Below are 21,940 nucleotides of genomic sequence, written 5' to 3' on the forward strand. Positions count from 1 at the left end.
TGGTACATGCCGTGTAGGGGCTTGTCCTCCCATGACGGGACCTCCAGCACCTCATCTTCTGTTCCCCATTGTCTGAGACATTCACTGAGCACGTCATCTGTCGGAGCCTTGTCCTTGATGTACTTATGGATCTTGGATGTTTCATCCTGGATAGTGGCTCTCACACTCACTAGTCCTCGGCCTCCTTCCTTACGGCTAGCGTACAGTCTCAGGGTGCTGGATTTGGGGTGGAACCCTCCGTGCATGGTTAGGAGCTTTCGCGTCTTAACATCTGTGGTCTGTATCTCATCCTTTGGCCAGCTTATTATATATATATATATATATATATATATATATATATATATATATATATATATATATATATATATACACTCTCACACACCAACTGTCAACCTCTGGGTCATAATACGATCCGCTTTATCATACTGACATGTGATACCTTTGTTTTTCTGTTTCACTGTTTAATATCTGTCATTGCTGATTTCCAAACTGTTCTTCTCTTTTATAATTTTAAATATTTATCTTCTACATATACAGGTTAGTCCTGAGACCAAGTGTCTCGTTTGCTGGAGAAACCTGTAAGGAAGTGTTGGTGGTCAGTATCCGTCTGAAAGGGACAAAGCAGACCGTAGCTCACACACCTTATAACCTGACGTGAGCGTGTGAATGGGTGAGTGGGTCCTCGAGTGCCTGATATAGGTGGAAAAGCACTTTATAACTACGTTTACCATTGAACAGCGGTGAACTGGTGATAGGTAAGACACCAGGGGAGAGAAAGAAGTACTGTTGTTCAAATCAGTGGTTCTCATGCTCAGAGTCATTGTCAGAGATATTCTGATCACTGTAATCACACACAAGTGAAACTACAGTGTTATGAAGATAAGAGTTCTTCTGCCAAAGCAGATAAATGTCGTTAAAAGAAGCAGCTCTGTAATTTACTCCAGGCGTAGCACTGTTTAAAGGCCAAGTCTATTTTAATATTCAACCATCCCTCTTCAATTAAACCACTCCAGTCTAGTTTCACGGATTACACCTAATGTCCTTCTGTAATTGAGATCAGGTGCATGACATATCACTTGGAGTAATTCAGGTTCAATTCACTGTGCACACTTTAAATATGTCTATGCGGCTTTCTTATATGTAGAAGACAGAAAAATGAACTGATAAACGAGTGAAAGTTCAATACTGTGCCCCAAACCAGAGCTGAGGGAGGGGACCTGCAGGGCCCTCACTTTACACTGACAGCCCATTACAATTAACTTGACTTTAGTTTTACATATAATAAGACAAAATGTAGATCACAAATGTTGTTCTCTGCATCTAAAATGGTAATGCCTAAAACAGTGTTCTTCATACCAAGAACCAGCTCAGAATATAATGTTCCAAGTCTCACCAATATACAATCGAACTAGGACTAAATCCGGGCTCAAAAGTGACACAATAATGTTTGCACAGTCTGGCTGTACAGAAACATAAAACATATTACTAAAGAAAAAAAGTCTCCACCACCAACAACAGCTAACCCCCAAATCCACTTTTTTGGGCTGATAAACTGTAGTACTGTGTAGTACTGTGTAGTACTGTGTAGTACTGTGTAGTACTGTGTAGTACTGTGTTCATGTCTCAAAGTGCATATTGGTTTCACTCTTAATTTTGATCATGAAACCGCCTGTATAGGGCCTTCTTATGGCTAAAATATATACCTGACTGATTGAGTATGGAGGATTACTGAGACAAAACACCTCTCCAGGTGTGTTTTTTATTTATTTTTTTATTTTTATTTTTTCAGAATTTTTCCATACAGAAAAAACAAGAAACAAGAGGTGTACATACAACAATTATATGAATGTGTTATTTATACATGTGATATAGAGAATCATACAAAATCAGGTCTCCTGGGCAAGATATAAGTTCTCCACTTTGCCCATATTTTGTGGAACTTGTCCATTTGGAGTCTTTTATGAAATGTAATTTGTTCCATAACAAATATTGCATATGTAAGATTATACCAATCTTCCACGTTCGGGGATATTGAACTCAACCATCTTTTTGTAATCGATTTCCGTGCTACTAAACTCAACATACCAAACAATAGTTGCGTCTCTTTATCTGTGTCAATAGAATATAATGAGCCCAGGTGTGTTTTTGATGAGGTTTTAACATCACATGGGTAAAACCTCACCATGCTCACCGGCACTGTGGCACAGCGGTTAGCGTTCATGCCTCACAGGAAGGTGGTCCCGGGTTCGATCCTCGGACGAGGTCTTTCTGTGGGATTTGCATGTTCTCTCCGTATCATATGCTCCTGTTTCCTCCAGGCGCTCCTGTTTCCTCTTCCAGTTTCGGCCTTGTCAGGATGAATGATACGTGTGCGTGAATGAATGGTGGTGGTGCAGATGTGCAGTCGCGCTTCTGTCAGGTCACCCCAGGGGAAATTGTAGCTACTCACACAACATGGAGTGTGTGGACCGAATGAAGAACAAATCCCCTACACTGCGAAACACATTTGCTTCCATTCGCTCTACATGATATATTTATTTGTTTATATACAGGGGTGCAGTGAGTGTCTGGCTCAAGGACACAACGGTGATGGGAGTGGGAATCATACCACCAACCTCCACTCCCCGGGCTAACCCTCGGCCCCTCCCCCTGCAGCTCCAGGCCAGCGGCGCGGCCCCGTCGTACAGCGGCCCTGAATAAACAAGCACAAATAAGTGGGCGGAGAGAACAACAGAGAGCCGGCGCGCGGCATAATAATGGTGTGATTTATCCGCGGCGCAGCACACAGCCGGGGCATAATTAAACATGAAAAGCTAAATTTATCGTGGTGCGCTCAGCCTCCGCGTTCATTTACAACTCACTACGCCCACTGTTTCTCTTCCGCCCTCCCCCCTTCCCCCTCCTCCTGCCATTAGCCGCCATTAAAATGTATATTAGCCCCGGCGCTCCATCACGGCGCAGCGTCGGGATGAATGAAGTCCTCAGAGGCCTTAAAGACAGAGTCCGTTAGCTTCATTACGTCCAAGAAAGCCTCTCGTTAAGGCCCCGCTTCCCCTTCCGCCGTTTGTTTCCTGATAGAAACGGCCGCCGCACATTTGCCAGATCCCCCCTAATGAGGGCCGGCGGAGATGACGTCTCTCCCGCTCCGAACGCCGCCGCCGCCGCGCTATTAACAACGGGCCCCCCCGACATCCGCTAATTGGCCGGAGCGCTATTGTCTTATTCCGGCGCAAGCTAGCCGGCGTGCAAACAAACTTGTCACCGTTTTTGATTTGTTTATGCCTTCTATTTGTTACAGGCGCCCGGCGTTAACTGTACATCAAGGGAGCTGCGTAGCACGGGGAGCTAATAACCCGCCTCGTACATCTGCCTTCATAAATTATGCAGCGCGCCAGGCCCGCCGCAGCTCGGTGTCTGTCAAGGAAATGCTGCGAGGATCCTGACAGCTTCGCTAAGGAAGTGTAGGGGAGAGACGGTCCGGGGCTCGCGGCTGGGAACCTGCACGGAAGTGAAATTAAAATGAAATAATAATAAATAAAAAAATGGAAAAAAAAAAGAAAGGGCGTGAGTGTTGAGAACTGTCAGTTTGTTAAAAAGAAACTAGCAATTAAAAAAGTTGGGACTAATGAGCGAATGTGTGCACTTTGGCTGGGAGAATTCATCATTTGGACGATTGAAGCAGTCTGGAGTTTGGGCACGGAACGAGAGAAAACAACGACCTGACTGCTGTAATGCCAATTAGGGAAAAGCCTTTGTTATCATTTAGTTACAACAAAGCTGGTGGAGATGTGTGCGGTGTTTTCGGCTGCCGCCCTCGCATGTCGCAGCCCCTCACAAATAACAAACTCCAGCTACTCGGCAAATGAGTCCACGCTCGGGAAAGTTTGTGTCCGCCTCAAACTAAGTTACAGAAAGAAGGCTGGAGTGACCGGGTTATTCTGAGTGACCAGGTTATTCTGAGTGACCAGGTTATTCTATTGATGGAGTTGATCTCAAGGCGAGACACTGCAGGTGAATATGGACATTTTTTACATATCAATTTGGAACCTTTTCTGTGGATTTCGGGCATAAATCTGTTTTCTGTCATTTGTTTTCATATAAAGTTAAGGCAAGACACTGCAGGTGAATAGGGAAAAAATGTATATTTACAGATATCCATTTGAAACTTTTGCTGTCGATCACTGGCATAAATGTGAGAAAAAAATACATGACAAGTTTTCTGTCATTTTATCTTTTCATATAAGAACAAGGTGTTTTATGCCTAAAAATGCCCCAAATTTCCCATCTTTTCGGCAAAGAAATCTGAATAATGAATAGAGCTACATTCAAATGTATGGTTTCATTTTATTGATAAATGAGTTGCCAAGACTTTTTCAGAGGGGATTTTGGATTTCTTGTTTAGTTTTAAAATAAGCAGTTTTTTAGTGGAAAGATTTGTAAAAATGTAATTTTCGCCTTATTTTTTGACATTCAAAACTCAATAAATGGGGTTTAGGGATTAAATAATAAAAAATCCTTCTGAAAAAATCTTCCAAATATTGTTCAGTCCAAGGCTGGAAAATGTGAAGTCTTTAGGTCCGACTGACGTGGACATAGTGTCGCCACAATGATAGAAAAATGTGTTTTGAGAAAAAGGCCCTTGAAATTGCATTGTCCCATATAAGTCTATGGGAGAACATTGAATCAGCGCAATATTTAAACATGTTTTTGTGAAGATTAGTCATATTTTCTATTTCCAGGTGAAAGCTTGTATGTTCAGAGACCAATTTGGCCCAAAACCTGAAAACTGAAAAAATGTAGTTTTGCCTGTAGTGTCTCCCCTTAAGGCGTTTTATGCCTGAAGTGGTCACAATCTTTTTGGCGACTGGATCTGAATAACAGATTGAGAAATGTATGGTTTTATTTTGTGATATATTAGTTACAAATGAGGGGAGTTTGGACATCTTTATCTAGTTTTAAAATATGCTGTTTTTCAATGGAAAAATCTGCAAAAAATGAAATTTCCCCTTGTTTATTGACATTAAAAAACATAATAAATCAGGCTAAGAATTAGACATAAAAAAATTCCTCTTAAAAGAATCTTCAAATATTGTTTAGTGCAAGGCTGGAAAGTCTGTAGGAGCGACTGATGTGGAGATAATGTTGCATCAATGTGAGAAAAATGCATTTTTGGAATGCACCTTGTAATTATGGTTTCCTATAGAAATCTATAAAGACAAATTGAATCTGTGCAACATTTAAAGAGTTTATTGTGATGATTCGGTATATTTTTTGTTTCCAGGTGAAAGCTTGTAATGTGGAATCCAGGGACACAAGTCGGCTGACTCAGTTTCCCACAAATCGAGAAAGATTTTTTTTTGAAAATTGGTGATTTTCGCTTTTTTGCAGATTCTTTTAGTTGAGTTCATGAAGAAGCCTCACCATGTTTCAGATAGCAGTATCGGTGTATTTAAGAAATCTCAGGGTGAAAAAGTCGGAGACATAGCGCACACCGTGGGGGCGTGTCATTGTGTGTCTGTGACTTCATGATTATACAACAGGCTGGCTGCTGTTGCTAACGCTCTGAATAGCCGAATGCTAACGCTGGAATACTACTACAGAGGTTCGTTTTTCAGCATGAAACCAGTGAACTTTTCCAGGCTAACTTTTCCAGTACGCCCCCTGCTGACCATTACGATCACGAGCCAGCTCCTTCAGAGCGTGTTTTAAGACAGAAGGATGTAGCACGGATTTGCATAACTCTACATTGAAAATAACTGAGCGAGGTAAATGGATTTGATCACGAGTTTGCTGAGCATAAGGCACGCAAAGGTTACTTCAGACGGGTGAGTGAAAGTTTATGGATAATGTCTGTGTAAGCTCTCGGTTTATGGATAACATAACGTAGTCATTGTCCATGGCACTATTGACCGGGTGTGTGTTCTTCTTTCCCTCTGGTCACATGTGTGTGTGTTGAGATAATGTTGCTAGTTACGGGGGGAGCAGGTATGGCTTATCTAAATGAGATGTAAATGAGCCCTATTGTCACTCCCCACAGCAGAGAGAGGTGAGAACAGTCCGCAAGTTTAGAGGCTGATTTCTCTGCTTAGAAATATTCTGGGTCCTTAATTTCAAATTGCTCTCACTTCTCCAAATATGATCAGATTTCCATGTGTCACACATTGTTGGAAAGCTTGGAGACTGCACATGGATAATCTGTAAAAAGCTCAAAATGCCTCAGGTTCTATGTTCTATGTTCAAAAAACAAATTGGTCCAAAACCTGAAAACTGAATAATGTGATTTTACCTGTCTCTTCATCTGATGTTATGGGCATGTTCCAAGAGTGACAGGATTCGTTCCACAGATTCTCAATGGGGTTATTGTCTGGAGTCAGCGCACTCACGTATCTGAACATACAGTTCCATGAGAGATTTCCAAGTGCTGCAGGAGAGCACTCATGAAGCCAGTGACGTGCTGAGGTTTGCAGCTGGTGAAGCACAAGTTGTATAGAATGTATTATAAAGTCAACAAAACTGCAGGAAGGATACAAGGTGTCGTCTCTTGCTGCGTCCGAAATGGTCAGATTGGTAAGAGCTCTTACGCCAAACCGGATGTGCGTCAGCGTCCGCCATGGCAAGTTGCTTCCGAATTGGTAAGTCAGTTAGGAAGTAGTTTGGAAAAGGAGCCTCGATGCTAACTAGCATGGCCACTTTAGCATAGGGACCTCTGGTGCTAACTATCATAGCCACTTTAGCATAGGGACCTCTGGTGCTAACTAACCAGTGATTAGGAGCTATGTGCCATCCCATAAGCCACTGCGCCAAACCCCCCCACCCCCCTCGGCCCCACCCTCGAGTGATTCATGCACAACCACTGTTGATTGACAGGAGCACATTTAATAATAAAAATAATAATAATTAAAAATAATAACTAGAAATGCAATGGCTGTGCCATTGCGATTGACTGCGGAATTGCGGGAAGCGAATGCAGAAATTGCATAAACTCTTCAAATTGCATAAATTGCTTAATTTGCATAATCTAATTTGCATAAACTGGTAAAATGCATACAATGTCATGTTGCATAAACTGTATAAACTGCATAAAATGGTAAAATGCATGAATGGGTTAATTTGCATAAATTATGTAAATTGCATAAAATCTTTAAAATTCATAAATCCTAAATGGCATGAACTCCTCAGTTGCATAAACGGTTTAAAATCCATAAAGTGGTTAATTTGCATAAATTGTTAATATTGGATAAACTTTTAAATTCCATAAACTGGTCAAACTGTTGAAATGGCCTCAGTGCTTGATTGGCAGAAGCTGCACAAATGGCTGAAAGTCCTGGAGTCTCCTGATTGGCTGGATTCCCCCATACACACCAATGCAAAAATTTCAAACTCTCGTATAAAAAACTGGAAAACTGCAGAAGGACAATTTTTTCTCAAAACCCACAAGTTGCAGAAGCTGAACATGCACAAAGTGCAGAAATTGCAGAAAATGCAGAAAAAAGTGCTGAAAAGCATGGATTTGCGGCAGCCCCATTATAAGTCAATGGGAAAAATCTCCGACATTTTGGCCGATTGCGGAAAAAACGTAAATTGCAGAAGTCCCAAAAGTAATAGCACCCTTCTCCTCAACATGCGGAACGTTTTGATGCATAACTTGCATAAATTGCATAAAGCATGAAGGTGCTGAAAGCTCTAGAAAATCGGGAAAAAGATGGAAGAGGAACTAGAAATGCAATGGCTGCGCCATTGCGATTGACTGCGGAATTGCGGGAAGCGAATGCAGAAATTGCATAAACTGTTCAAATTGCATAAATTGCTTAATTTGCATAATTTAATTTGCATAAACGGGTAAAATGCATAAAATGTCATGTTGCATAAACTGTATAAACTGCATAAAGTGGTAAAATGCATAAATGCATAAATTATTAATATTGCATAAACTTTTAAATTCCATAAACTGGTCAAACTGTTGAAATGGCCTCAGTGCTTGATTGGCAGAAGCTGCACAAATGGCTGAAAGTCCTGGAGTCTCCCCATTGGCTAGATTCCCCCATACACACTAATGCAAAAATTTCAAACTCTCGTATAAAAAAACTGGAAATCTGCAGAAGGCCAATTTTTTCTCAAAACCCACAAGTTGCATAAGCTGAACATGCACAAAGTGCAGAAATTGCATAAAATGCAGAAAAAAGTGCAGAAAAGCATGGATTTGCGGCAGCCCCATTATAAGTCAATGGGAAAAATCTCCGACATTTTGGCCGATTGCGGAAAAAACGTAAGTTGCAGAAGTCCCAAAAGTAATAGCACCCTTCTCCTCAACATGCGGAACATTTTGATGCATAACTTGCATAAATTGCACAAAGTATGAAGGTGCTGAAAGCTCTAGAAAATCGGGAAAAAGATGGAAGAGGAATAATAATAAAGAACATGAAAACCAATAATTGACTGCGGAAGAATTCCGCAGTCAATCAATAATAATAAAGAACATGAAAACCAATAATTGACTGCGGAAGAATTCAATTAAGATTCTGCACAAGCCAAACTTTATAAAAGTGACAAAATCCATGTTGTCGTCTCCACAGCTCAGTCACATGTCAGTGTTAAAGAGGAAACTCAGTAAACAGATTAAATGCCTTTGTTTTCATTTAGTAGAAACTTAAGCCACATGGATCATTGATTGACTGCGGAAGAATTCCGCAGTCAATTATTGGTTTTCATGTTCTTTATTATTATTCCTCTTCCATCTTTTTCCCGATTTTCTAGAGCTTTCAGCACCTTCATGCTTTGTGCAATTTATGCAAGTTATGCATCAAAACGTTCCGCATGTTGAGGAGAAGGGTGCTATTACTTTTGGGACTTCTGCAACTTACGTTTTTTCCGCAATCGGCCAAACTGTCGGAGATTTTTCCCATTGACTTATAATGGGGCTGCCGCAAATCCATGCTTTTCTGCACTTTTTTCTGCATTTTCTGCAATTTCTGCACTTTGTGCATGTTCAGCTTCTGCAACTTGTGGGTTTTGAGAAAAAATTGGCCTTCTGCAGATTTCCAGTTTTTTTATATGAGAGTTTGAAATTTTTGCATTAGTGTGTATGTGCGAATCCAGCCAATGGGGAAACTCCAGGCCTTTCAGCCATTTGTGCAGCTTCTGCCAATCAAGCACTGAGGCCATTTCAACAGTTTGACCAGTTTATGGAATATAAAAGTTTATGCAATATTAACAATTTATGCAAAGTAACCACTTTATGCATTTTAAACCGTTTATGCCATTCAGGATTTATGCATTTTAAAGAGCTTATGCAATTTACATAATTTATGCAAATTAACCCATTCATGCATTTTACCAGTTTATGCAGTTTATGCAACATGACATTTTATGCATTTTACCAGTTTATGCAAATTAGATTATGCAAATTAAGCAATTTATGCAATTTGAACCGTTTATGCAATTTCTGCATTCGCTTCCCGCAATTCCGCAGTCAATCGCAATGGCGCAGCCATTGCATTTCTAGTTTGCTGCTGTAGCTTTATGGAACAGCAGTTGAAATAAAATAAGACTAAAGGGAAATGTTTGGATCATTAGGCCCGAGCCGGACGCAGTCGCGGCAAGAGACTATTGTTTTTGGGTGGTTTCTTATTATTATTTTTTTTCTCCGGAAATGATCGCGTTTTTGACCCGCTGAACGTGGGCGAAAACTCACCAAAATTGGCGGAGGCATTGGGGCAGCGAAAAAATTTATGAAATTGGACGCATTGGACACGCCCACAACAAAATGGCTCCACAGCGCCCCCTGGAAGCGGACCCCAATTAAAAAAAATAGGGGCGTTTTTGGGCGTACGCCCGAATCACTCGGCACAGTGAGAGGGGACATCAGGACAAGCCCAAAACTCACTTGGAGCGCCACGCCCACTCGCACAGGGAGGCGGCCATCTTGGCTTCAATTGGCTTCAATTGGCTTGAATTGGCTTGAATTGGCTTGAATTGGCTTTCAAGTGGCTTGTAAGTGGCCCGCCCATCCTCCGTGGAAATAGCCAGAGGTCTTAGCCTGGCAGCATACTGGCTTCTGTCAGAGGCTTCTGTGTCCTGAAATCCGCCAATTTTCCAAATTTCTCCCTTTCTTCACAAAAGCCACACTTTTGGACTCGTATGTACTTATACTACCCCTCTGTCACAGACAGAAGCTTTAATTTGGACGTTTTTGCCTCCAAATTCACGTTTTTCTCAACTGTACAATCACAGGAAGTTAAATTCGACTGTTTCCTGTCCGTCTCTTTGTGTGTTCCTCATACTATATGGGTCTTACCAAATAATTGCTTCAATATCGAGGGTGCTGCAGGGCTGAAACCCCCTCTCAACGATTCTTTGGGCAGCCAGGAATTTACCCCAATTACAAAATGATAGAATATATTACTTTCTAAACTGTTAATCCGTTTCCTGCAAATACACAAGTGCGGAGTCTCTCATGACATTTATTTCACATCCGCTGTTATTTTCTCAGCTGAAGTAGCTCCATTGGTAGAGAGCTGGGTTAGTGTACAGGAGGTTGCTGGATCAAACCTAACTTTGACTCTTTTCATTTTTTCTTTTGGACCCAGAACCTTCTGGGAAGTATATGAATCGTCGCCGACGGTTCCACACTCATTAAAAACAGGGAAATGACCCCTCCAGTGTGTTGCGAGTGCCATGAGTTCAGGACGTTTCCTAGTAGTTCCTGTGCCTGTGTGGCATCACAGCTTGAGCGTTAGATTCCCAACCATTAGGTTGCTGGATCAATATTGACTCTTTCTGACTTCAACTTTTTTTTTCTTTTTATTAACCGCGCTTATGGTCCCACCCTCATAAAAAATGCTTTCAAAATATGCGTCACTAAAGAGAAAGAAATGGGGGGATAGTGGGGAGACAGTTGAGGAATCACTGGGGGAAAATGTCGAAAACTATCGGGGAAATGTTCCGGGGGGGGGGACATGACCTGAAGAATTCTAAACTGTAAATCTGTGTCCTGCAAACACACAAGTGCGGGGTCCTGTCATGAAATTAATTTCACATCTGCTGTTTAATTCACTCAGTTGAAGTAGCTCCATTGGTAGAGAGCTGATCTAGTGTACAGGAGGTTGCTGGATCAAATCCCAACATTGACTCTTTTATTTCCTTTTTCTTTTGGACTCAGCACCTTCCAGGAAGAACTCACTAAAAACAGGGAAATAACCCTCTCCTCCAATGTGTTGCTGCGACCAAATTTCAGCCTGGGAATTTAGAGAAACCAAGACATCATCAGGCCCATGTTTCAAGTGAAGGAGGTAGCTAGTCCATACAGAACCTTGACCCTTTCATATTGCCTTCACCTTTTCCATGGGCTGCTGCACACATTGTCACAGCCTAAAACACATGAGTGCAGGACATTTCACAACAGTTCCTGTGCCTGTGTGGCATCATAGCTTGAGCCTCAAGTTCCTAACCATGAGACTGCTGGATCAATACTGCCTTTAACTTTTTTTTTTTTTTTTTTACCGTGCTTATGGCCCCATCCTCATGAAAAACTGTTTCATAATATGCATCACTAAAGACAAAGAAATGGGGAAATTGTAGGGAGACAATTGAGGCAACACTGGGGAAAATGTCGAAAACAATCAGGGAAATGTATGGTGGGAGCATGACCTGAAATTACCTCTCTCCTCCAATGATGTGCTGGGAACTAACTTCTGCTCGATAATTTAGACAAAAGTAGCCCACATCGGGGTACAACTTCCGTGGAGCTACAGCTCAGTGATAATGTGCTTGTCTGTGGTGTGGGAGGTTGCCAGTTCAAATATGTGACACTTTTCTAATGCTTTCTCTATTCTTGCCTTGCCTGGCTAACGCCTTGCTGCTGTGTGCACTCGAATCATTTCGAACTGCACAGCAGCCTGGGGACCATGGCTGAAATTTTCGTATGGATTTCGGAACCAATCCAAGAACGAGGAGGGACGTCAGGATGATGACGACCTATTCGATATACGGACGTTTGTAGTTTATTTATGGATAAAATAATACTCATAACATTTCCGGATAAAACATGACAGTAGCAGACGCGATGGCTAAGTGCAGTAGCGCCCAATAAACAACTATGGATAATGTAAACCACACCTCTCCTACGAGAACATGAATTGGTGGTCCCTAGACTAAATATCACTTGTGATTTTAGTCTGGTGTTAGCCAGGCTAATTTTTGCTGGCATTTAATAGGATTTCTGATACAGTGAAGTCTGTCAGTGATTTTAACAGTTTATACAGTGTTAAGAGTTTCTGCAATTTTAACAGTTTTTACAGTTTCTGCAACATATAGGGATTTTCACAATAGCACTGTAATGCAACTTAGAGGGACTTTCGCATATAATGCACTGTAATGCAACTTAGAGGGACTTTCGCATATAATGCACTGTAATGCAACTTAGAGGGACTTTCGCATATAATGTACTGTAATGCAACTTAGAGGGACTTTCGCATATAAGGTACTGTAATGCAACTTAAAGGGACTTTCGCATAAAATGTACTGTAATGCAACTTAGAGGGACTTTCGCATATAATGCACTGTAATGCAACTTCAAGGGACTTTCGCATATAATGCACTGTAATGCAACTTCAAGGGACTTTCGCATAAAATGTACTGTAATGCAACTTAAAGGGACTTTCGCATATAATGTACTGTAATGCAACTTAAAGGGACTTTCGCATATAATGTACTGTAATGCAACTCAAAGGGACTTTCGCATATAATGTACTGTAATGCAACTTAAAGGGACTTTCGCATATAATGCACTGTAATGCAACTTAAAGGGACTTTTGCATCAAAATGAGCGAGTTCAATCATGGGGCTCCCAAGGACCTAGTGTGATGAAGAGTGGTCGCAAGGGACCAAAGCAAACAGAGGTGGTCGCAAGGCATGAGAGTGAGCACAGGTGGTAGCAAGGGACGAGAGCGGAGGTGGTCACAAGGGACGAGAGCGAGCGGAGGTGGCCGCAAGGGACGAGAGCGAGCGGGGGCGGTTGTAAGGGACGAGTCCCCAAGGGCGAGGGCCTTCATCGCCGCTTGCGGTTTTAATTTGGATTTGTTTTTCTCCTTAAATGTCTTTGTTTGGACACTATGTTGTTGTTGGACACTGTACACTAGGGGGCGACATGCACTTTTGTTTGGCCTGCACTCCACCAATAACTTTAAAGAAGAAGAAAAACAGCTGTTGGTGATGTCACTTCCCTTTCCCCTGTTTAAGGACGGACGGATTGTGCAAATTCTGCTGAAGCTCTAGTTCATTAACTCATTAACTGTATAGATCTAACAGTCGACCCATGAAAGGTTAAGGAGTTAGTTGCAGGTTCTGCAGGTCACGGCACCAATTGTTAGAATCCTTACAATGGTAGCGTGTGAGCAAAGCATGAGTCAGAGGTTTGTTCAGATTTTGTTAGAATCCTTACACTAGTGTTTGTGCTTAGAGGATACAATTTGATGGTTTCGGACGCAGCCTCTGACTCTGAATTCAGCAAGTAGCCTGGGGGCCAACAAACAATGAGCCAGTGGTGTACTAACAACGTGTCCTCCTGAACATCAACGAAAGGAAATGAAAGTTTGGAAGATCAAGGTGCCTCTCCAGCCGGTCTCCATACAGGGAGAGAACATCGAGGTTGTCAGGATTTATAAATATCTGGGGGTGCTCCTGGACGAAAAACTGGACTTGCCCCCAAACACAGACGGCTCTATAAGAAGCGGCAGAGCTGCCTCTTTTTCTACGGAGGTTGAGGTCATTTGACATTTGTGAGGAGCTGCTCTATATGTTTTATCAGACTGTAGTTACCAGTTCTATGGGGCAGTCTGTCAGTCAGGCTGCAACCTGACTGACATAAACTATAAGACAAGCTGGTAAGAAAATCCAGCTCAGTGATTGGAAGGTCCCTGGACTCGCTGGATACTGTGGTGGGGACGTGCATCAGTAGGAGACTAGAGGCCATCTTGGATAACGTCTCCCATGGTGTCCTGGCTGCTCAGAGAAGCAGCAGAGGCCGGCGTCTCTGTTCACTCTGCTACGTAAGGAGAAGTTCAGAAAGGCCAGAAGACTTTTAGACCGCTCTTAACCTGGCTACCCATCTGTTATTGATTGACTGATGTTTACTCGGACTTGCTGACGTTGTGTTTTTATTCATAGCTTTTTATTTTTCTATGTGATGAGTGTAAGGCTAGTACCTCAGGTTTTTCAAATCGCTGTTTAAAGTCAGGCTGAACATATCGTGCATGAGCCAGGTTCTTTATACAGATGTTAGAAAACCAAAGCTCTCAACAAAAAAACATTTGCAAATGTAGTTTCTTTCCCCTCCCTTCTGAGCTAAAAGGCACAGAATGGGAGAGAGCACTGAGTGAATGCATACCTGTCAAGTTTTTGAAGTGAAAATAAGGGACAATTTCCGGAACCTGCTGCGAGCCGTCCCATCACTACAATCAAGCTCCAAGATGGGGTAAAATATGGCAGTTTGGTGTGAATGAGCCCAGGTCAGTGTCAGTGGAGACACCGGAGTCTCCTCTTTCTTTACACAACATTGACAAGTAGATGTTTCCTTTTGCTGGGGACACATTACGATACATTAGGTTTAGACATTTCATAAAGACTAGGGTCATTACAGAAGTGAATTTAGAAAGATTATGTGATGACGGTTAACGTGTATATCCAGCATATCAGCACACATGACCATGGAGCTTTCTCTCTAGTAAAAAACAAAACAAACTTACAAGCAAGCAACGTGGCACGTGTTAAAAGTGAACGCTTTTAACAAGCGCCAAAGCTTGCATTTTGAAAAACAGGTAAGATAACGCTGAACAAACTAAACCTATGCTTGCAAATGTCTCTTTACATTGCAGTGTTTACCATGACCAGGTCTGATTCAGTGCCATGACAATATAAAGTCACGTAGTCAAGTAGTTCTTAATAAAATGTCATCTGTAGAGTACAGTAACAAATATCAAATCGATTCTGAAAAAATTAAAAGCGGAGATATTTGCTATTGCAAATGAACTCTTCAAGTGTTCTGAGCTTGTGCATTATTCTCGAAAAGAGACTTGAACAGTTGCAACAGAGGGTCACTTCCTGTGTGTTTAATAAGAAAAGGAGAGCTGATTGTGACTCTGGCCTGCACTGTGCAGCGCAGAGGAGATGAGGCCAAAGCCGTCTCCCAGTGAGCGCCAGCTTAAAGTTTGCCCTTTCGTGATATTAATATGATGATGTAAGTAGGCATGTCTGCCTGCCTTGTTGTTTGTGTGCTGCTGTTGTGATCGGGACTGGAAATGATGAGGGAGAGGAATAGGAGTATGTGATGCTTGAGTGGACATAGGGGCTTGTCCACCTCAGCCTTGGAATTTTACGTTTTACAATTTAAAAGGATCTCTCAGTATGAAGTAGTGGGACACCCAGGGGCAGCACCCAGGAACCCATCTCCAGATGTCGAGCCAGGCAACTGTTCAGAATCACCTCCTGGAGGATTAACCTATTGTACATGTTTTGGCATGATACGAGAAACCAGAGCACCTGGAGGAAACCCCTCCCCACACGGTCTGGGCATTGAACCTGTGACCTTGCTGTGAGACATGAGCACTAATCCCTCAGGCACCGTGCTGCTAGTGTACATCCCACTGGTGAGCTGTTTCACTGACCAACTCTGGCCCTGGACGAGGGAACGTCAGCGTTCTGTCCCGCTGTCTCCATTTATCAGACAGATAATCCTGCTGCTTCATCAAGTCCAGAGTAACTCCTCTACCAGAATGTTTTATTATTTCAATGTTTCCTTTAATAACGTCAAACCAGTGACAGTCATGTCTCAGTCCAACAGCAGAACACAGCAGCACTGGCGAGTGTCAGATCTGAACTCTTCATTATCCACTGCCCCCTCGTGCCCCCCTCTTACCCTCGTCTCTCACCCCCTCAGAAAAACACACACCAATGTGCTCCCGCGAGCCAAACGTCCGGGCTTCAGTGCAGCCCCATAGCGTCCTTCAGAGCCTGGTTTTAGTTCAGAGAGGGACGTGCCTGGGGCCAGCACGGTGCCTCTTTGGCATCTTTCCTTTAGGCCCCCCTCTGTGAGCGCTGTGCGGCTGACATCAAGTAAAACAGGCCCGTTACCATAGCAGCCATACAAGCGGCAGAGATGTTTGGATTCTGAGAAATTTCCCTGGAGGAGCGGAATGTGTCTCGGAGAGGCTGTAACCACGTTTAAGGCTTGCCCTCATGGTCAAACATACTTGGAATTGTTTTTTTTATGGTTTAAAGTTCCTTCAAACACAGCTGGGGCCACGCGTCAGGAGGTCAGTCTGATGTTCCCCGGGCCGTCTCCACGCAGGAGGTACCTATGTTCCCCTGATGATGCCATGAGCTACACCCGACATCACAGCGTTCTAAAGAGCCCATAGTTTAAAGTTGAGGTGGCAGGTGTGGTAAATGTTGGTGTTTGGTTTATGGTTATATCTCTGTAATTACTCGGACTAGCGACATGAGGAAGAATGACTCAGGAAGTTCAACTTCTCTGTGAGGCCCAAAGCAAGTACATGTCCCTGAGTCTGGTAGATAATGAATGAATGAATGTGTGAGTTATGGAGTGGGTTAGTGTGCACATACAGTACTGCAGTGGTACCTACACACCTGACCGCACGGATCGCTCTGTTGCTTCTATTTGGACACTTGAAAAGGCTTGTATCAGACACTCGCATGAGTTCACTTCAGGCAGAGCCAATGCTGGAAAAAAACAAAAAAAAACAACCTCTGTGCCGTTGCTGCTAAGCACTAAGATGTGAATGAAAATAGTCCTGATTCTTGCTTGTGCTTTGGTGACAGTGGAATAGTTTTACCATCTTTCTCTGACGCAAATCTCGCCACTTTACTCCCTCCTGCTTCTCCCGGATATTATAACATTATCCTACAATATTGTGTGGTTTGAGTGTGCAGTACCTGTCTGTCCAGCGATCACGTCATGGTAAAATCTCCCTTAAAACATGTTTGTAATCCAGTGCGTTCTTCATTGCATTTGTGTTTTCATAAGTTTATTGACGCGTATAATTCCTCTGATTGGAATGCCTGGGCTCAGGAAAGGCATTTCAAACCACAGCTCCTGTGTTGTCATCAAGCTGTCCCATTTATTTCCAAGCAGTAGCTGTTTCACTGTGTCTTTATGATGTAGTAGAGGTGGTTGAATGAATGGCCAACAGGTTTAGAGGTTTCCACACAAATATCAACCTCATTCCAGAGAAGGTGGTGACCACTGTGTGTGCTTGTCTCAACTTCTTGCGTAGCCGTTGATGTGGTGTCTACATGTCACTTTCATATGTGGATCATGAAGACGCAAACCACAACCTGATGGAAGAGGCATGGAGGAGAGAGGGAGCTCTGGACTCTGTGGCATCGGAGAAGGCTAGAAATCCACAAGTGGAAGCCAAAGTCCAACAAGATGTTCTTTGTGAACACTTTCCTTCACCACGAAACACTCGTGACAAGAACACATGGCCTCATGCTTCTTAACCCATACTGTAGCTTCTGTAAAACAATTATGCAAATGTGTTTAAATACATTCATTTACATGTCAGAAAAGAAAAAACAACAACATAGTATTTAATGCAATATCTACAAATACATGCAATGAACAATCTTTAAATGTGTTTCTAAATGGAGCCTTGTTTGTCACACAAGAACAGAATTTTTCAAACCTTTTTTTCAAAACCCAATTTGGCTCTATTTTCCCTGCTCTTCTTGTAAATCAAAAAGCAACCTTCTTATTTTCCTTTTCGCTCTGAGGTGCAGGGCTTTATCCTTCATGTTACGCAGCTCACGGGCGACCTGCTGCCCCGGCTGCAGCGGCCGATGAGGCTAATTGCACCTGCTGCAACAGAACAAACTGTGCCGCCTCTAAATCAGCAGGCTTTGCTTTCCCCCAAGGATGTTTTTGAGACTTAGGTAAGCCTTCACCACTCCCCACTTCTTCGGGACGTTTGGGAGACTCAGGTGACTGGTGGATGCTGGGGCAAATCTCGGCCAGCTGGCTGTTAGGTCTGCCGGTAACACTTTATAATAATGGTGCATGAGTTCATGCATGATTTTCATGAACTTATGCATGAATTAATTTATGATTTCATGATACATTCATGGATTACTAAATCATGACTTCTCAGGAACAAACATGATCACATGTTGGTTCATGGATGACTTCATCCCTGAAATAAACGTGCAACTACTGTAATGAATGTACATGAAAATCTAAATGATTCATCATGATCATGGGGATCATACATGAACATCATGACTCGTATGGAGGAAATCTCATTGCATATTATGGACAAGAACACAAAGTATAACTTTATTATGTCATTATGTCCCCTCAACTAAAGTGGTGAATTATCCTAAACTTTTTAACCTGTTAAAGAGCAGCTCCTGAGGTCTTATTTGGTGATGCTGTACTTGTAATAATTTGTAATAATTTGTTATAAAAGATTTTTAATTATGTTTTTCACACAAAAATTCCAATTGAAATAAACAAAACAAAAAACAATCCAGAAATCATTGCTTCTTCTTCAGGACTAAGGTGGACTTTAACAGGTTACAAAGTTTAAGATAATGCACCACTTAAGTTGAGGGGACATCATTTCCAAGTAGATTTCCTCCATGAGTCATGATGTTCATGCATGATCCTCATGATCCTGATTGGTTGATTATTTTATTGTCATTTCGTTGCTGTTTTAGTGAATTCATGGTATTCTTATATGATTGTTCCTGAGAATTCATGATTTAGTAATGTATGAATGAATCATGAAATCATGCATTAATTCATACATAAGTTCATGAAAATCATGCATGAACTCATGTACCATTATTATAAAGTGTTACTCTTTTCCATGAGTGAGGGACGGATGGAGCGTGAGATCGATAGACAGATCGGTGCGGCGTCAGCAGTGATGCGGTCGCTGTATCGGTCTGTCGTGGTGAAGAGGGAGCTGAGTCGGGGCAAAGCTCTCGATTTACTGATCGATCTACGTTCCCACCCTCACCTATGGTCATGAGATTTGGGTAATGACCGAAAGGACAAGATCGCGGACACAAGCGGCCGAAATGAGCTTCCTTCACAGGGTGGCTGGGCGTAGAGCTGGAAACGGGTCCAACAAATCAGCAGCAGCAGCAGCAGCAGCAGCAGCAGCAGCAGCAGCAGCAGCAGCAGCAGCAGCAGCAGCAGCAGCAGCAGCAGCAGCAGCAGCAGCAGCAGCAGCAGCAGCAGCAGCAGCAGCAGCAGCAGAAGGCTGTCAGTCCCTCCTGCCTCTCTCTCCTCCTTGTTCATAAACCTCGTGCTGCATTTTTCCGCACAAACAGGAACCAAACTGCTGATTTATCCTCTGTAAGTTAAACGCTGCTAACGGTCCCTGGCCATGTTGCTGAAACGTGAGAATAATCACCCCGCGGGAGGTGCTCCAGGCATGTCCTAGTGGGACAAGGCCTCGTGGAAGACCCAGGACACGCTGGTGGGCCTATGTCTCCGAGCTGGCCTGGTGTCGCCTCGGGGTCCCCCCAGAACAGCTGGAGGAGGTGTGTGTGAGTCTGGGCATCTCTGACTGCTGCCCCTGCGACCCGGCCCCAGATAAAGCGGAAGAAATGGATGGATGGACTTTTACAAATACTTTTAAAAGCAATAATTATGCATGCAATGCACATTACAATATTCTAATTAACAAGACCCAAATCTAAAGCAGAGCCTAAAACAAGCATACTTATAAATAAGAACACTGCACGGGGGCCCAGACCAGAAGAAACCTGTGCTTAAACATAAATCAAACACAAGTAAAAACGTTGGGGAGTTAACGTTAGCAGTAGTAGCTAAATATTGTACCTGGCAGCTGTAATTTAGGACCAAAACAAAGCATTTTTATGGTGATATTTGGCTGATGCGTCATAAAGGCAAGCATGTTGTTGTCAGACGTCAACAAGCCTGACCTCCTGGTCCCAGACCATTAATGCGCCGTCATGGTTACGACTGTGCTTCTGCGTTTATGAGGAGCCTGAAAACAACCCCAGAGACTATGTTGCACAGAGAGGCTGAAAGATCACACAACTTCAAAAAGTGTAAACGCTTAACAGCGTGTGTAAAAGTGTATTTGTATTCCACATGGACACTGGTGTGGTGGGCCAGTCTCTGGGACGAAGTGTGCTCGGCGCCATTTTCACCATGAGCAAGTCATGACTGTTGCGGTGTCTGCATTGGTGTGAACGTGGTTTGCTTGTAAAGGTTATAAGGACAATTTTGGGTTAATTAATTTGTACGTTTTCTTTACTTATACTTGGAAAGGTTGTTAATATTTGACACGATGTACTCACACTAGTCACCGCTCGCTTGTTGGTGACCCAGCTGTGCTTTACAGCCTTCCACCTGGGCTCCTTTTACAAAACAAGAAGCTAATGTTTAGATTTATTTTCCTCAAAGGTTGGGAGAACAATTTATCAGCTGCCCACAGAAGTCAACTGCATCATAGACCATCCTGGATTGGACGTTAACTACACGCAACAAAACATCAACAACATACAGAGTTGCTCTGAGGTCCGAGGGCCAGCTCCAGCTTGTGGTGCCCAGGACGAGCTGTAAGACCAGAGGGGACAGAGCGTTCTCCGTTGTCGGCCCTAAGCTGTGGAACGCTCTGCCCCTTGACGTCCCAACGGCCCCCACCGAGTGTTTTAAATCCTGTCTTAAAACCCACTTTTATTCTCTGGCTTTTAACACCATGTGAGTTGTGTGGTCCTCTGTGTCTTTTATTTGTGTGGTTTTATCTATTTTTAAATTTTTAATTTTTTAAATTTTTAAATTTTTAATGTTTTAATGTTTTAATGTTTTAATGTTTTAATGTTTTATTCTTATTGTTTTTATTTTCTTGTGCAGCACTTTGGAAACTCTTGTTTATGAAATGTGCTATAGAAATAAAGTTGGATTGGATACAGAGCTGAATCAGGACAGGCCGGAGAAGAACACACTGTAGTAGTGGTTTCCGACATGTGGCCTAACGCAGCTTTGAGTTGGTGCTGGGGAAACAATACATAGTGCATTCTTATTAAGTAATGTTACATCAAGAACTCAAGGACCGTGACGTCGCCCGGCATGGCGCAGCTGGGGCCCCACCCTGGAGCCAGACCTGGGGTTGGGGCCCGAACGCGAGCGTCTGGTGGCCGGGCCTCTGCCCACGGGGCCCGGCCGGGCACAGCCCGAAGGGACAACGTGGGCCCGCCCTCCTGTGGACCCTCCACCCGCAGAGGGATCCGTAGGGGTCGGGTGCGAAGAGGACTGGGTGGCAGTCGAGGCCGGGTGCCTCGACGACCTGGTCCTGAGAGGCTGGACTCTCCATTTTTCTGGAGTTGCCCGCGGGGAGAGGCGGCGGGCTGGGGTGGGTTTGCTCATATCCCCCCAGCTCAGCCGTCACGTGTTGGATTTCACCCTGGTGGACGAGAGGGTCGCGTCCCTACGCCTTCGGGTTGGGGACAGGTCTCTCACCGTTGTCTCGGCCTCGTGCAGAGTACCCGGCCTTCTTGGAGTCCCTGGGAGGGGCGCTAGAAGGTGCTCCGACTGGGGACTCCATTGTTCTGCTGGGGGACTTCAACGCCCACGTGGGTAACGACAGTGAGACCTGGTAGGGAGTTATTGGGAAGAACGGCCTCCCCGATCTGAACCCGAGTGGTGTTCTGTTATTGGACTTCTGTGCTAGTCGCAGTTTGTCCATAACGAACACCATGTTCGAGCACAAGGGTGTCCATAAGTGCACGTGGCACCAGGACACCCTAGGCAGGAGGTCGATGATCGACTTTGTAGTTGTGTCGTCTGACCTCCGGCCGCGTGTCTCGGACACTCGGGTGAAGAGAGGGGCTGAGCTGTCAACCGATCACCACCTGGTGGTGAGCTGGATCCGCTGGCAGGTGAGGAAGC

This window comes from Gobius niger (assembly GCF_951799975.1).
Source record: "Gobius niger genome assembly, chromosome: 18".
Classification (NCBI taxonomy): domain Eukaryota; kingdom Metazoa; phylum Chordata; class Actinopteri; order Gobiiformes; family Gobiidae; genus Gobius; species Gobius niger.